Source organism: Dipodomys merriami, unplaced genomic scaffold, assembly GCF_024711535.1.
Source record: "Dipodomys merriami isolate MVZ:Mamm:240054 unplaced genomic scaffold, mDipMer1.0.p SCAF_37, whole genome shotgun sequence".
Lineage (NCBI taxonomy): Eukaryota > Metazoa > Chordata > Mammalia > Rodentia > Heteromyidae > Dipodomys > Dipodomys merriami.
The window spans coordinates 601,587-619,670 of record NW_027205270.1 but is presented as its reverse complement, the minus strand read 5'-3'; the positions used below and the strand labels follow the sequence as shown (position 1 = coordinate 619,670).

Sequence of the window (18,084 nt, the reverse complement as noted above, 5' to 3'; positions counted from 1 at the left end):
ACAAAATAGAAACTAAAAGATTTATACATAAAATCGATGAAACAAAAAGCTGATTTTGTGAAAAAAAAATAAAAATTGACAGACCACTTAGGAGATTATTGAAAAAAAGTAGAGAAGAAATTCAAATCAAGATCAGAGATGCCACAGAAGCTTACGGGTCTGAGGAAGCTGAGATCTGAGGATCACAGTTCAAAGCCAGCCTAGGCAGGAAAGTCCATGAGACTCTTATCTCCAATTAACCACCAGAAACCCAGAAGTGGAGCTGTGGCTGAAAGTAGTAGAGTGCTAGCTTTTGAGTGAAAGAGTTCAGGGACAGCAGCCAGGCCCAGAGTTCAAGCTCTACAACCAACCTATATATATATAGATAGATATAGATATAGATATAGATATAGATATACACATATATATATACGTATATATATATATATCTATATATAGATATAGATATAGATATATACATTTATATATATATATATATATATATATATATATATATATATATATATATATACACACCCTGCACATTGTTGTTGTAGACTTCCACACTGATGATGAACTGCCAGAGGGGCTTGAAGAAGTAATGTCTCCTCTAAGACCCAGTTCTTCCTTGAATGTTTCTTACTCAAATTCCTAAAAAGGACCATATTACCCTGTTTACTCACACACAAAGAGCCAATCTATCAACTAGGTCTTAAGATTTCTAATCTAGCTCCTAGTTTACCTCACAGTTTAGAAGGTCACATCTTTTTTTCTTTTAAAAAGGGGTCATATTAAACAGGCATGGTCCAATATAACTTGTAGATTATTACAAAGAATCTTAGCTTGCTAGCTTAGCTGGCTTAAATATAAATGTGTTTAGTCAAAGTAATACCTACATGTAGTTCGTTAAATTAATCAGTTTTACAAGGTTTATGTTGAAGGATTGCTTTTACCTTTGAAGCAATACTTGCAACATTTTTAGCTTCATCTATCTATCTATCTATCTATCTATCTATCTATCTATCTATCTATCTTTCCTGTGTCAGGCCTGGACACTGACCTTTAGCTTTTTTCTTCATGGATGGTGCTCTATCACTTGAGCCAAATGGCTGGCTTGAGCTGGCTTTGAATCACCATCTGCAGATCTCAGCCTCCTGAGTAGTTAGGATTACAAGCATGAGTCACCAGCTCCTGGTTAGCCTTTCTCATTCTCTTTGTCAGTTGTGGAGCTTGAACTCTGGGCCTGGGCACTGTCCCTGAGCTTTCCTGCAAAGGTTTTTGCTTTGCCACTTTGAGGGACAGGGCCACTTCCAGTTTTCTGGTGGTTAATTGGAGATAAGAGTCTCAGGGACTTTCCTGCCCAGGCTGGCTTTGAACTGCAATCCTCACATCTCAGCCTCCTGAGTAGCTAGGATAACAGGTATGAACCACTAGCACCCAAGTAGCTACTTCTTTTGATATACATATATTCATAGCCGCATATAGTAATAATATGCTTAAGTATTTATTGTTGGAATGTCTTCACTTTGATTATCCAATCTGTTGCCTCTCTGGTCTGAAATATGGGGAATATGCCATTCACTACATACTTTCCAACTCTGTATACTCTCAGTATGGTTATATACTCTGTATACTCTCAGTATGGTTATGTTTGATATTAACATGATTATAACTATGTAAATATTATCAGAGATAGCAGAACATATTAGTTAAGAGTAGGAACTGTGGCTGTATATTTCCTGGATTTGAATTTTGCCTCTAACCCTAGCTTTACACAATTGTCAAAATCTAAGATTATATACCCTTACCTAGTAAGTGAGATTTTTGTATATGTGATTAAGTTCATGATTTTGAGATAGAGATATTATCCTAGTGTACTGGGTGTCCCCAGTGTAATCAAGTCTTTTTAAGAGATCAGTAGAAGAATCAGATTCAGAGATAAATGTGAAGGTGGAAGTAGAAGACAGAAAGAGAAAAAAATGCTACAACTCTGGCCTTCAAGATGGGGGAAGGGGTCACAAGTCAAAAACTGTGACTGACTTCTATAAGAAGGAAATGAATTCTAACTGAGAGACTCAAGAAGGCCCATCAGAAAGGAAAATCATGAAAATAATTCCATTTTCAATAGCCTCAGAAAAAGTAAAATACCTAGGAATAAACCTAACCAAAAACATAAAAGATCTTTATAATGGAAACTATAAAAATCTGAAGAAAAAACCAGAGGACACCAAGAAATGGAAAAACTTCCAAGTTCATGGATAGATAGAATCAATAGACTAGCCATACTACCAAAAATGATATGCAAATCCAATGCAATCCCCATCAAAATCCCAAAGATGTTCTTTACTGAGATGAGAAAACAATCCAAAAATTCATATGGAACAAAAGACCTAGAATACCAAAAAAAGACCTAGAATACCAAAGCAATTCTAAGCAAAACAAAAAAAAGCAGTGCAGGTGATATCACAAAACCAAACCTCAAACTCTCCTACAGAGCTATAATAACAAAAACAGCTTGATATTGACACAAAAATAGACCCAAAGATCAATGGAATAATTAGAAGACCCAAAAATAAAAGCATACACTTACAGTTATCTGATATTTAATAAGGGAGCCAGAGATATACACTGGGGGGGGGAAAAACTGCCTCCTAGATAATTGGTATTGGGAAAACTAGGCAGCCATATACAGAAAACTAAAAGTGGATCCCTGTATGTCATCATGCACTAGTATCAATTCAAAGTGATAAAAGATCTCAACATTAGACCTGAAACTTTGACACTACTGCAAAACAGAGTAAGAGAAACATTAGAACTTAAGTATAAGTAGAAACTTCTTGAATAGAGTCTCAGGAATACAACAGATAGGAGAAAGACTTGCCAAGTGGTACCACATCAAAATAAAAACTTTCTGCACCAATAAGGACATAGTTACTAAACTAGAAAGACAGCCTACAGACTTGGAAAAGATCTTTACTAGTAGCCATATATCAGACAAAAGCCTAATATCCAATATACATAAGGAGTTCCCAAACCTAATAACCAATCACTAAATGGGCAGGGGAGCTAAGGAGAGACTTCTCAGAAGAGGTAAGAATAGCAAACAAATACATGAGGAAATGCACATCATCCCTGGCCATAAGGAAATACAAATCAAAACAATTCTGAAATTCCATCTCACCCCAGTAAGACTAGCCAACATGGGGCTGGGAAAGTGGCTCAGTGGTAGACTACTTGCCTTGCATGCATGAGGCCCTGGATTCGATTCCTCAGCACCACATAAACAGAAAAGGCCAGAAGTGGCACTGTGGCTCAAGTGGTAGAGCGCTAACCTTGAGCTGAAGAGCTCAAAGACAGCACCCAGGCTCAGAGTTTAGGCCCCACAACTCACTCTCTCTCTCTCTCTCTCTCTCTCTCTCTCTCTCTCTCTCTCTCTCTCTCTCTCTCTCTCTCTCTCTCTCTCTCTCTCTCTCTCTCTCTCTCTCTCTCTCACACACACACACACACACACAAAAGACTGGCCAACATTGTGAATTTAAACAACAACAAATGTTGGCCAAGATGTGGGGAAAAGAAGCCCTACTGCATTGTTGGTGGGAATGTAAACTAGTACAACTACTGTGGTCAGCAGTATGGAGATTCCTCAAAAAATTAAACGTAGACCTTCCCTACAACCCAGGCTTACCACTCCTGGGCATCTACCCTGAACATCATGAGCCAGGATATAAGAAAGCCACCTGCACATCCATGTTCATTGCTGCACTATTCACAATATCCAAGATGTAGAAACAGCCCAGATGCCCCACAATAGATGAGTGGATCCAAAAAATGTGGTACCTATACACAATGGAATTTTACAGAGCCACTAGAAAGAATAAAATAATGTCATTTAGCAAGGCACCGGTGGCTCCCTCCTGTAATCCTAGCTACTCAGAAGGCTGAGATCTGAGGATTGGGGTTCAAAGACAGCCCACCCAGGAAAGTCTGTGAGACTCCTATCTCCAATAAACTACTCAAAAAGCTGGAAATGGCGCTGTGGCTCAAGTGGTAGAGCCCTAGCCTTGAGCACAAAAAGGCTCAGGGACATTGCCCAGGCCCTGCGTTCAAGACACAGGACTGTATAATAATAATAATAATAATAATAATAATAATAATAATAATAATAATAATAATAATAGTGTCATTTACAGGGAAATGGGTGGAGCTAGAACAAATCATGGTAAGTGAGGTAAGCAAAGCTTAGACAAATAGCGCGTGTTCTTTCTGATATACAGAAATTAGATCTAAAACACACTGACATACGATTATTATGCAAGATTCTAGATACACACAGTGAGACCAAAAGATGTTACTCAAGAAAGAAACACAAAGGTGTAATGCCTAAGTGCCTCTTCCTATTTATATAAAATAATATACATACTGAAATGAACTCCAAAAGGCCTCTTTTTCTTTCTTTTTCTTTTAATTTTTAGTTTTTGATGATTCGGCCTTCATTACCTTATGTATGATGTGTTCAAGTGTAGATCTTCAAAAGGGTTGGGGGCAGGGTACAAAACTTGAGGGAAAAATGGTGAAAAGGTGCAGCAGTAGAGCTCACTGGACACAGATTAAAGTGAACTATACAACTTGTGGGTAGAGATGAGAGGGACTGGGAGGTAATAAGGAAACCAACATCGTACAAAAGGAAATGTACTCATTACTTGACCCATGTGATTATAATTATAAGACATGGGGGCTTGAATTCAGAAAGTGCGTGCTATCCCTGAGCTTTTTTTGCTCATGGCTAGTACTCTTGTCACTTTGAGCCACAGCTCCACCTCTGCTTTTCTAGTTGTTAATAGGAGAAAAGAGTCACAGACTTTCCTGCCCAGTCTAGCTTCAAACCATGATGCTTAGATCTCAACCTCCTGAGTAGCTAGGATCTAGGGCCCAGCCTACATTATTTTTTCTGTCATTCATTTCTTTTTAGTTTGTATGAATTGCATTGAGGTTTCACCATGATATTTTAGATTGCTTGATTCACCTTTGTATGATCCATTTATCCCTAGAAACTTATAGGGTCTTTTTACTCCATTGCTTTGCAAATGGTTTGGCATGAATTAGAACTTGTGATAAAAAACTCCATCTTTTTTTCAGGTTTCTCTCCAAGGTGATTATTAAACAAATCAATCAATATGTTAAAATTCACTAAACACTAAAAAAAAAAACTCCATCTGACTGCTAATAGCTTTCAATTCCTACCATCACTCTTTCCCCATATATGTCTATAACCACTGTTCCCTTGTTTGCAAAATTGAAATCTTAGCCTGAGTATGAAAACCCTCCCAGCTAACAACAATGCAGGCTAAGCCAGTCACCTTACTGACTCTTTTAAGGCATTTTCTGACTTTCTTGGTAGACTTCAACGTGAAAACCCCATTAGATGCGTGATATATCTCTTCCTGCCTTCTTGGTATGTGTGTGATTTCATCAGCTTGTAATGAGTCTGACTCCATTTTTTTTTTATATTTGAATGATAACAGCTTTTAATTCCCACTGCCCTCTTCCCATGTAAGTAGACCAACTGGAAAGGTCCCAGTGCTCCCTCCTTTGAAAATTTTAAATCCCTTCTTCATCTGCAGGAACACTGAGAGCCATAAATGCTTAATTAAATGAGCTGCCTCAGTTTGTATGTTTATAAAATGAGAACTATAACAGTACTTGTTCTGTTGTTTTGGAGATTAAATGATGGGTTAATACATTAAGGGCTTCATGTGATACCTGGCCCATCAATAAAAGTTATTGCCAATAATTATTAGTTATTGGCTATAACAAACTCTTAATCATTAGTTATTATAAATAATACCTTGTGAGTTTTTTCTATTAAGGGATTTATGAAATATAACAGCAATTATGAGATATATTTTGGCATCATTTAATTTATATTTTTTTCCTCTTAGAAAGTATATCTTTTTCTAGAAAATTTTTCACACACTTCTAGTTAAAGAAAAAAGGACATGAAAAAAAACAGAGCTACCTGAGAGTGTGTATTAATCAGTAGGAGGTGAGAGAGAAGATATGATCAAAGTACACTGTGTGTACTTAAAAGGATCATAATGAAACTTGTATAAAAGGTATAAGAAAGTGAAGTGGCGCTGTGGCTCAAGCAGTAGAGTGCTTGCCTTGAGCTGAAGAGCGCATGGACAGCACCCAAGCCCAGAGTTCAAGCCCCATGACCAACCAAAAAAAAAAAAAAAGATATCTAAAAGGTATAAGAAAGTGAAAAAGAGGGATGAGGGAAGGATGATAAACAAGGGTAGATAAGAGAGTGTGAATAGGATCAAAATGCATTATTTGCATGTATGGAAATAAGACAATGAAAAACTTACTTTGTGCAATTAACATACACTAATAAAAAATAAGTTAATTTTTAAAAGAACTCCTTCCAACTAGATTAGCTCTCTAGAGGTTACAAAGAGTAAAAGAGGGGTGGAGATTCCCTGAGGAGGGAAGGAAATAGGGAAAGTATTATTTACTTCTAATGTTATTTAAGTAAATAGTATGTAATTATCTGAAATTGTGTAATTATCTTCCTTATCATTTGTTCACTCACTCACTAAGCCTCTAATTTGTGTCATGTATATAGTCAGCAGAAGGAGTGGGGAGATAGTGATGTGTAAAGTAATAAACCCATAAAGATATATCCACTTCCTAGCCAGGCGCAGGTGGCTCACGCCTGTAATCCTAGCTACTCAGGAGACTGAGATCTGAGGATCACAGTTCAAAGCCATCCTGGGCAGGAAAGTCCCTGTGAGATTCTTATCTCCAATAAACTACTCAAAAAAGCTAGAAGTGGCACTGTGGCTCAAGTGGTGGAGCGCCAGCCTTGAGCAAAAGAAGCTGACACAGAGCCAAGACCCAGAGTCCGAGCTGCAGGACTGGGGGGAAAAAAGAAAAAAAAAAGTATTTCCACTTCCTGAAAAATAAAATTGAAATCCTCAGTCAACGATTGGATGTCCCAAATCCAAGGGGATGGGGAAGGTTTTGCTTAAAGCACCAAAGAAGACAGATTGTTTTCTAAACATGTGGAAGTGCCTTCAGCTTCCTTAGTCTCCCAAGTAAGCAGACTCCCTAATTTTCTGGGACTAAACAAAGCCACATCCGAGCCAGTTTTACTCAAAATCCGGTCTAGGTAATAGACAGCAAGGTAAATCCCACTAAAGCCAGTCCTTCCACCACCCCCGCCCTCCTCCCTTTACACTGAGTGGCTAGACTGTGTAGGAATGGCTGCCCTTTCAGCCAATGGACGAAGCAGAAGCAAAAGCCTGTGTAAACAAACCTAGAGTTGCTGCTCTTGAGCTCCTCCCCCACGTTGGGGCCGGCCGCATCCTTGGCCCAATGCCTATCATGGGTTAACGTAACGTCCTTCCAGCCAATCAGAGTCAGGGTCTCCCGCAAGGCGGTGTTCCACCGAGGAGAACGAAAGGACATACATTAAAACCAATCACAAACCGGAACTTCTGAGGGAGTGGGTGGGCACTGCTTTACATTTAGACCAATAAAAATCACATATTCTCTTCTAGGCGCCTGAGCGGCATCCTCTACGGCCCAATAGGTGAATGGGGCGGTGCCCAGCAACCAATAGCTTGGTTTCGGGGGCGGGGTGAGAAGCCAGTGTGCAGTAAGAGGTAACCAGGAGTGTTAGTGGCGCTTGTCCAGTGCTGAGGCTTACATTTTGGTACTAGAGGCCGAGACTGTCCTGGTGACGGCGTTTTTCGAGGGGCCGGCTTTGACTTTCCTAGGAGTGGCAGAGTACAGTCCAGAGGAGAGGCTTCTGATCAGCCCAGGTGAGTTCGGCGTCCGGGCTGCGGGGAAAGGACCGCCGGATCTCGGGGGTGAGGGGTGTCTCCGCGCCCCTCTTGCCGCCGCCGTCAAGGCTGTGAGGGAGCGGCGCGCGCCCGCTAGAGAGGCTGTGAGGAGAGGAAGCCCGCGGGGTCCCAGGTCGTGGCCGCCCGAGAGAACGGGCGTCCGCTTGGGTCACCCCTGTCCCTTGAGATCCCACTGGGTGCTGAGTCCCTTTTTCTCTCACACATATTCTGTTTATCTCAATCCTCTTCTAACACGTGGATCGAGTTCCTGGGCTTGTGATTCCTGGTACTAAGGTCAATACCGCGAGGCAAACTGACCAGTGCCGCACCGCACCGCTCGGCCCCGCGCCCTTTCTCCTGGCGGAGCTGCGAGGAGTTGCGTGTGTGGCCCCTCCCCCATAGAGGGCGCCCCCCTCCCACGCGTTTTCTGCGTTTCTGCTACTCCACCTTCCCCCTTTTACTCGTCCCTTATTCTTCATCCGTCATTTGACACACAAACCCTCGCGACTGCTCCTTACGAGGTCTTCCACGAATGAGTCCTTTAACCCCTTCCCCCATCACCCATAAATTTTCACCTGCACCTTTCTTGGAAACCAACATTTACTACTTGGTTCTTTTAGGTACTTGAAAGGTGAACGCCAGAGACGCAGAAGTTGAGACAAGCCGAATACACTGAGCTGGGAGCTTTACAAGGTTGGGAACTTAAATCGGATTATTATTTTGCTTGAGATGGTATTTGATCGTTATACCGTTCCTGGATACCTCAGTAAAAGTTCTTTTGATGGTAATTGGTGAAAATGCAGGCGAAAAAGATTATTGGCAGCAACAGATAAAATGTGTCATTGTTTAAGTGGATGGAATTGGATTGTGTTTTAAACAGCTTAAGTAAAAGCCTAAGTTTCCAGTGTAAGGACCTGGCCAGCCTAGTTTGTCATAAAATATAGAACATACTGCAGCATGGTTTGATTTGATCACCAACCTATGAATGAATAGTAACAGTGAGTCTGTTTAAAAACAACATTGCACATTCTATTTTTATAGAGTATTGGTATTTACCTTCATTGTATAGTCATTTGCTTTCCAATTGTGCTAGTTCTAACCATATGTTTCTAGTTAATCACAGTATCTTGTACTTAAAGAAAATTATGCTGAGGTTCTTATGGGGAAAAAGCTAATGTAGCACTCTTGGTTTTGAAAGAGGTTTAAGAATATTAAGAAATTGGACAATGAAGATTTTATTGTGAAAGAGGAAATTGAAGTGTTAGAGTAAGATCAATAGGACTCAGGCTGTGTGTATGACAGAGATATAGGGGAGGGGAAGGGATGGACATAGGGAGAAAACTTGCACACATATACATATATATGTATATACATACACACAAAATCTTGTATATCATCAGTGGTTAGTCTCATGATTTTATATAAACTGGAATTGTTTTTGTTAGTTTTCAGTAGAGAAATGTAAGCTATGACTTTAACATCATGTTCACTATCTTAGCTAGAAGCTTGAAAGCTATTGTGAAAAAAATCTTGTTTTCTTTATCCTACTTGTAACATATCTATATATCTAAATATCAATCTTCTTTCCTGTGTTTTGTTATGGTAAAATTTTATCTTGCATTTGTAGATCTACGTCATAATCTAATGAGCCATATGTTTGAGGCTTGTTAATATTATTCTAAAGAGAGCAAGATCTTAAAGCCATTCTAACAAATGCCACAGTATTAAAAATAAAAGTATTCTGGGCTGGGAAGGTGGCTCAGTGGTAGAGTGCTTGCCTTGCATGCATGAGGCCCTGGGTTCGATTCCTCAGCACCACATAAGCAAAAAGGAAAAAAAGCCAGAAGTGGCGCTGTGGCTCAAGTGGTAGAGCACTAGCCTTGAGCTGAAAAGCTCAGGGACAGCGCCCAGGCCCAGAGTTCAGGCCTCATGACCGGACCCAAAAAAATAAAATAAAATGAAAGTATTCTATAATAAGATTATAGCAGTCATCAAAGTCATGGACAAATTGGACATCTCTGAGTTAGTCACTGTTGTGAATTGATATGAATGCAGTTGAAAACCAGTTATTGCCAGGCACCAGTGGCTCTTGCCTGTAATCTTAGCTACTCAGGAGGCAGTGTTCTGCGGATCTCAGTTTGAAGCCAGCCTGGGCAGAAACATCTGGAGACTCTTTACCTCTAATTAATCATACACACACACACACACACACACACACACACACACATACACACACACACACATACACACACACACGCACACGCACGTACGCACGCACGCACGCACACATGCCAGAAGTGGAGCTGTGCCTCAAGTGTTAGAGTGTTAGCCTTAAGCAAAAGAAGCCACGGACAACATCTAAGCCCTGAGTTCAAGCCCCAGGACCAGTGTGCATGCGTGCACACACTCATGCATGCACACACACACACACACACACACACACACATGCACGCATGTACACAAGCACACGGAGAACCAGTTATTTCTGTGTTGTGTTTTCAGGTATATTTGTGTTCAGTAATTACTGGTTCGCAAATTTAGAGCATGTAGCTATGTTTTCCTAGAGACTTGGACTTTGAAGAGTTCACAGTTTAGTGAACAAAAGACCTAATAACCAATTAAGTGCAAAGAGAGGTTCTGAAGCTCAGGGTGTGTACAGGGTACAGAGAAGCACCTATGTTCTGGCCTTATCTCCCAGGGCTCTAGACTTCCTAAAGTGCCATTTCCTGATCTACCTGTCTTACATAGACATAATTTTAAATCCTAAAAACAACTCATCCTGGTAGATTGTTTTCTTTATTTTACAAAGGAGAAAATGAGGTTGAAAAGTGCTTACCTGAGGCCGCCCCCACTAACAGGTGCTGGAGTTAGGATTTAAACTGTGTCCCATTGACCCCAAAATTAGTTTCTTGCACTGCACTGCCCCCTACTGTCTCTGTGCTTTTACCATTTCTGTGTAAGAGCCAACCAAGAAGGCCCAGTATCATGCTTTATTCTACCCTAGTTTGGGATGTATGCAAGGAAGAATCCATTTTTTGCCACTACATACATATCTATGAATAACTCCCGAAGTACTACCAGTACTAATTTTAGGGCCACACATAAATTTTATCAGCAAGGCAAATTTGCAGATATGAGATTCACAAATAATAAGGGCCAATTATGCTTGTGGATGACCCCTAGATACTATTTCATGACACTCTACCAAATCCTCCATAAAATGTTCCTATAGCTTCTTTGGTAATTTTTCCAGTTATTTATTCATTCAGCAAGTATTTATGAAGCACTTACTATAAATCATACTCTGCTTTAGATGGTGGCAAACAAGATAGAGACTGAGATTCTACCCTGTAGATTCTAGTAAGAAAAGTAGATAGCTAAGACTGGAGCTCAGGGAGATGTTCAATTATAAATTTACTTAACCAAAACGAAATGAGGTGTGCTACCTCTTACTTCACATCCCCAAGAATACTTCCAGAACATTTCTGTTCTACTCTGGTACATAAACTCTTCCAAACTTCTCTCCATTGGCCTATGTCAACCCGTATTTTCATTTGTTGATTTTTTAGGACATTTGCCCAAGTAACTTGTAGAACTACTATAGAAGAATCATAATCCTGGACTCTGTCAACTATCAAGTGATCAACTTTGGTTAAGGACTTTGAGTCTGTTTCCTAATTTTGTTAAAAACTTGTTTCAGGGAAGAAGTAGGTATACTATTAACTTGGTGATGAGGGTAGACATAAATGTAAATGAGAGATCATTTCATCATCCATCTTGTTTTTTGGTTTGAGTGCATTTGAAAATTTATTTAATAATAGTTTAGCAGTATTTAGGATAGGATTTGAGCTCGAAAGACCTGTCTTCTTTCACTTTGTCCATCAACATTTTTATAACATCTGATTTGATTGATCTGGAAACTTCTAAAATGGAAGAACCCTGTATCAAGCAGAATTTTTGAGCCAAAATAGGCTCTCAGTTGTGAAGTACTTTCAAGTTCAGCTGTTTGTTGTCTTTAACTGAGACACTGGGTCTTACTTACTCTAATTCAAAGAAATAGGATTGGTTTCATTCATCATCTGTCACAGGTTGCAGCATGAGTTAGAAAGAACTTCTTGCAGATAGTTTCTTTTCTTCAGAAGATAACTGAAGGGTACCAGTCCTAGGGTTTCCTGTTGTTCAATTCAAAAGCTTATCTAACAAAATTATAGTGTTTAAACAACACAATAATTGGCATATGTTAAATCTTAAATGTATCTTCTTGGTGTTATATTTAATATTATTATAATGTGATTGTATGTTCATATGGCTATGTCTTCTTATTACACTTCCATGAGCATCTTGAGTTTTGCTTGGCCTTTGCCTACCACTTATTTTTCCTTCCCTTTGTAGTTAAGATAACAGACATACACCGAATGCTTAGTTTTGGCCATTGAGATGGATTTTTCTGACAATTGCCTCAGCAGCCCTATAGTCTCAACCTCCCACCCACATGGCTATGGTGACAAGAAGGAGGGTCTCATTTATGACAGAGTTGGCTTTGAACCTGGATCCTTCCAATCTTAGACTTCCAATTAGCTAGGATTACAGGTGTGAGCCACTAGATCCTGGCCAAAGAAATTGTTTACATTCCAAAATCAGTTTGCGGGCCGGGAAGGTGGCTCAGTGGTAGAGTGCTTGCTTTGCATGCATGAGGCCCTGGATTCGATTCCTCACCACCATATAAGCAGGAAGTGGCACTGTGGCTCAAGTGGTAGAGAGCTAGCCTTGAGCCGAATTACTGAGGGACAGCGTTCAGGCTCCATGACTGACCAAAAAAAAAAAAAAAAAAAAACACATAAAAGAAATAAAAATCACTTTGCACTCTGAATGATACCACCCTCCTTTATTTCCTGAAATCGTTCATGGTATAATTTCTGTGGAAATCTGTGTATATCTTCTTAGTTTAGTTTACAGTAAACTTATAAAACCCCAGAGAGATAATGAATCTTCCAGTAGTATGAATCATAGACACACATCTGAGGTTTCCAACTGGAAGTTATTGCCTTCAACACCAATATTCTTCCTGGCTGATGGCCTTTGGGTGGGGGGTAGGGGTGGGAGTGGGATATCCTGGGTTACACCGGATATCCTCAAAGTCCCAGGCCTGCCAAATTCTTTAGGTATTCTCATTTTTGCTTTTAGAACTTTTTTAATGCATATAAGCATTTTAAAAAGTAGAACCATATGGTACTGAGTAGACACTATGCTGAGAATGAACTATACAACTTGTAGGCAGGAGACAGGAGGGAAAAACTGGGAGAGAGTGAAAGCAGGAGTGACATTGTCCAAAAAGAAATGTACTGGGCTGGGATGTAGCTCAGTGGCAAAGCGCTTGCCTAGCAAGTGCAACGTCCTGGGTTCGATCCCCAGTACCAAAAAAGAAAAGACAAAAAAAAAAAAAAAAGAAATGTACTAATTATCTGACTTATAAAACAGTAACCCCTCTGTATATCACCTTTATAATCACAAGTTTTGCTTTAAAAAAAATAGAGAACTGTAACATAGTCATTTTCTTTCTTTCTTTCTTCTTTTCTCTCCTTTCTTTCTTTCTTTCTTTCTTTCTTTCTTTCTTTCTTTCTTTCTTTCTTTCTTTCTTTCCTTTCTTTCTTTCTTTTTTTTTGCTGGTTCTGGGCCTTGAACGCAGGGCCTGGGAACTGTTCCTGAACTTCTAGCACTCTACCACTTGAGCCACAGCACCACTTCCCACTTTTTCTGTGTATGTGGTACTGAGGAATCGACCCCCCGGGGCTTCATGCATGCTAGGCAAGCACTCTAAGCCACATTCCCAGCCCTCCTCATTTTCTTATTTGGTGTATTTTTGGCATATTTCCATGGCAATACATTTATCCCAGTATCATCATTTTAATAGTTAGACATGTATTAAGTTAATCATTGCCCCATACCTACCCTGCCTGGTGAATGTCTTTGTACATTTCATACTTCCCAGAAGTAGAAAAAAGAGTAGAGGAAAAGAAAAAAGTAAGTAAAGGAAAAGAGTATAAAACCATTTGGAGGGTGTTAATATAAAATTTCAAATTATCCTCTAGCAAAATGGCTTCAGTTTAGAAAATGCTTTTCTTTAAATCTTTTCTAACTGATTAGATGACACCTAGTCCAGGGTTATGTGCAATTTTGTGTTTACTTTATAATCTATCTTATACTATTGAGTTCATACTACTTTAATAGTTTTCATTTCATTCTTTCTGTGTTGTTATGAGTAAGACTGGAGTATTAGTGATTTGAACTTGCTTGGCTTGCTTGGTCTACTGACATTCTGCCGTTTGAGTCAGGCCTCTGGGCCTTTTTATTCTGTTTATTTTGAGATAAAAATCTCAATTTTTTTCTCAGGCCAAAGCTTCTAATCACAGCCAAATTGACAGGCACATAACACCACAGTTAGCTTTTGCTTTTTTTTTTTTTTTTTTTTTTTGTCAGTTATGGGGCTTGAACTCTGGGCCTGGGTGCTGTCCCTCAGCTCTTCAGCTCAAAGCTACCACTCTACCACTAGATCCACAGCACTACTTCCGGCTTTTTCTGCTTATGTGGTGCTGAGGAATCGAACCCAGGGCCTCATGCATTCAAGCAAGCTCTCTAACACTGAGCTACCTTCCCAGCCCAACACACCTAGCTTTTACTGGGTGGCCTTTTTTTTTTTTTTCTTCAGTCCTGGGACTTGAACTTAGGGCCTGGGTACTATCCCTGAGCTTCTTTTTTGTTCAAGGCTAGCACTCTACCACTTGCGCCACAGTGCCACTTTCAGCCTTATCTATTTATGGGGTATTGAGGAATCAGACCCAGGGTTTCATGCATCCTAGTCAAACACTCTACCACCAAGCCACATTCCCAGCCCATACTGGTTGGCCAGATCTCAACCTTCCTACTCACTATGATTACAGGTGTGAGTCTAGCATCTGTTAATTCTTGGTCTTGCTGAGAAATCAAAGTAATATTCAGTAGTTACACCTTTATCTTACTTTGTTTGAAATGTGTACATTGCATAGAAATAGGCATGTTGTTTTTTTTTTCTTTTGTGCTAATTTTGTTTAGTTTGGTGTGTTGAGCTACCTATATGCAAATAATTAGAAGCTTTCTTCATTTCTTTATGTTTTGAAACAGTTACTTGGGAATTGCCAGCTTTTTGAAATGTGGTATTCTCTGAGCCATAGGTTTGTTTTGCCCACTCTTTTTTTTTTTTTTGGTCCAGTCATGGGGCCTGAACTCTGGGCCTGGGATCTGTCCCTCAGCTCTTCAGCTCAATGCTAGCACTCTACCACTTGAGCCACAGCGCCACTTCCAGCTTTTTTCTTTTTGCTTATGTGGTGCTGAGGAATCAAACCCAGGGCCTCATGCATGCAAGGCAAGCACTCTACCACTGAGCCACCTTCCCAGCCCCTGTTTTCCCCATTCTTTAAATTGTATTTGTCTCATGGAAATGAAGCTATGTGTGTTGATGTTAATATTTTTGGTTTGATAGAATACACTGACTTGTACATGCTAAACAAGCATTACCCATGAACTATACCCCCAGCTCAAAATGAACTTTTAATGTACTAATTTTGGTGTTTAGAGGAGCATAACACAAGTTAGTTTTATAGTGAGAGCTTAGTTTTGTTTACTAGTCAGTTTTTGGTGTCTTTTTCAATCTAGGCTGTGATGTTAGTACAGAACTATTAAACTCATTGTCCCAAGGCTTACAAGATCCTTAATAACATTGGACAGATCTAACTGTTCATTTTGTAGCATTGCAGATACACAAAATGTGTCTAGGGTTCCCACAGAAAGCAAGAAGTAATGAAATAAACTTTTGCCAAGCTTAGAAGCCTCTGAAGATAGGTTATCCTCATTTTATTACTATCTTGAAACTATGAAGATGAAAAAAATTCATAGTTAACTCCTTACTAGGTATAAGGGAATGTTGTACTTCCAGTTTTCTGGTGGTTAATTAGAGATACTTCTGGCTTCTTCTGAATAGTTTATTGGAGACTTTTCTGTCCTTCAAACTGTGATCCTCAGATCTCAGCCTCCTGAATAGATTACAGACTTGAGCCACCAGGGCCTGGCTGTGATTATACTTTTTAACAAAATTTCTCATTGTAGGTTGTTTTCTTATTTAAGTCATAAAGATAAAATTAGATAAAGGGAAGGTGAGAGTAGTAAGAAGTTATTTTAAGCAAATACCTTTACTTCATATCTAGATAAAATACACATCCTCCCTGGCTTTCGACCTACAGAAGAAAACACAATGTTTTCCACCTGCTAAGTATCTGAGTTTCTCAAACATATGCATCATAATCACCTGGAGGCCTTATTACAACACACCTCAGTTGCAGGTCTAGGGTGGGGCCTGAGAAATAGCTTTTCTGATAGGTTGTCTGGTAATGCTGATATTACTGGTCCAGGCACTACATTTTTGAGAACCACTGCTGTTTACTACATGTAAATTGTAAAATTCAAGTTCAGAAAGAAGCTTTGTTTGGTCTTGGAGTATAAGAAACTAGGTATGGAACACATCCAGCATTGTTTTGAGTTCAGGTAAGAGAGACCAGAGAGACATTGTAGACCTAGTCAAATAGTTAGTCAATAACCTTATGAGAATAGAAGTTCTTTTTTATTTATTTGTATTTATTTCTACTTCTTTTTACCCTGACTTTAGAAAGAACAAGTTTACTTTGTCTTAGTTCCTTTTAACTGATAAAGTGTTTTTTAAGTGCTTATTAAATTGAAAGTTTTATTTATATGTTTTTAAAGATGTTAGCCATATTTATTGTTAAGGTTTGGGCTTGGTTTTTTAAAAACAATAATTTGAGAGAATAAGAGCAACTTTTTCCATAAAGAAAAATCACTAGAACTATTTTATAGTCCTACTGGAATATTGGAGAATGTAGTCTGTTTCATAAAATATCATATGTGCTAGACTTAACTTTTTTTTAGTGATTATTCATTGCATTGTTTTTGGTGATCCTGGTAATTGTTGTAATCCTTTTGAAGATGAAAAAGGTCAAAATCATAGATTTAGCCTAGGGACTGCAAACTGGAGACAGATCTGAAGGAATGAAGATACATATACACATACATACATGTCTGCTGCACACAATTTTGAGTTGTTATTTAGGTATCTGTGATGAAGAGAAAGGAAACTCTGGAAGCCACACCTTTTCGTAGAGGAGTTTTGCTTCAAGTTTTTCTTGCTTGTCAACTCTGTAATTTCTATTGCTCTTCGGCTATTAGCCTCAGTTTTCAAGTTGACCAGTTACTGCAGGCTAGACTGGAGAAATTGCTGTATTACATACTGTGGGTTGGGCAGATTCCCCAACCTTTTTTTTAAAAAAAGAGTTTGAATGAACAAAAGAGACTGTAGAACTGCCTGTAAATTGTAAAAATCTAGTTCTGAAAGAAGCTTTGTTTGATCTTGGAGTATAAGAAACACCCTAGGTATGGGACACATCCAGCATTGTTTCGAGTTCAGGTAAGAGAGACCAGTGAGCCTCCCTCCTTGTACTCAAGGCTAGAGTTCTACCACTAGAGCCACAGAGCTACTTCTGGCTTTTACTGAGTAGTTTATTGGAGATAAGAGTCTCACAAACTTTTCTGCCCAGCTGACTTTGAACTGCAATCCTCAGATCTCAGCCTTGCCTCAGATCTCAGTCTTCTGAGTAGCTAAGATTTACAGGTGTGAGCCACTGGCGCCTGGCAGCAAGGTGTTTAATGAACTACAGAGACTTCATTGGGAAAACCAAGTTAAAGACAGCCATTGCCTTGTAGGATTATTGTGAAAATTTTAAAAAGAGAATGAAGCTAGGTATGATAGAATACACCTATTCTCTCAGAGTCTAGGAGGCTGAAATAGAACTAGAATGGGTCAGCCAGTTTGGGCTAAGTAATGAGTTCAAGGCCAGTCTGGGATCCGTAGCAAGATCCTATCTACAAACAAGAGAATGTTAGTTCAGTGCTTATAAGAGTTATTTTTTCTTCTTGTCCTTTCCACTTGGTTATTTGTTGTCTCTCTATACTTAATTTACCCAATGAGGCCTTCTCTTAAGCTAGAGGCTATGGGGAGCTAGCCTTAAATGGTTTCCTAATTCATGACCTACTTTAGTTCCATTCTTACAACTTAGACATAAAATCCTGTCTCTTCAGTGGTTTACACAGAAAAATCCATAGGCTCCTAAGCTTTTAGTGGGCCTATCAGTTTTACCAAAGGCCTTAAAGTGTAATC

The 18,084-nt window shown here is 39.3% G+C and overlaps 1 protein-coding gene across 3 annotated transcripts in view; it reads left to right on the top strand.

The window, feature by feature from the left end:
• The first annotated feature begins 7,632 nt into the window (after positions 1-7,632).
• Paip2b (poly(A) binding protein interacting protein 2B) overlaps positions 7,633-18,084 on the top strand; it is a 31,253-nt gene continuing 20,801 nt past the window's right edge. The window contains exons 1-2 of one of the 3 annotated variants that reach the window (XM_069988932.1): positions 7,633-7,805; positions 8,447-8,519. The gene's annotated coding sequence lies outside the window, so the exon portion shown is untranslated. Of the gene's footprint in view, positions 7,806-8,262; positions 8,348-8,446; positions 8,520-16,249; positions 16,401-18,084 lie in introns of those variants that run through there. The other 2 variants (XM_069988933.1, XM_069988934.1) reach the window with 2 other exon arrangements.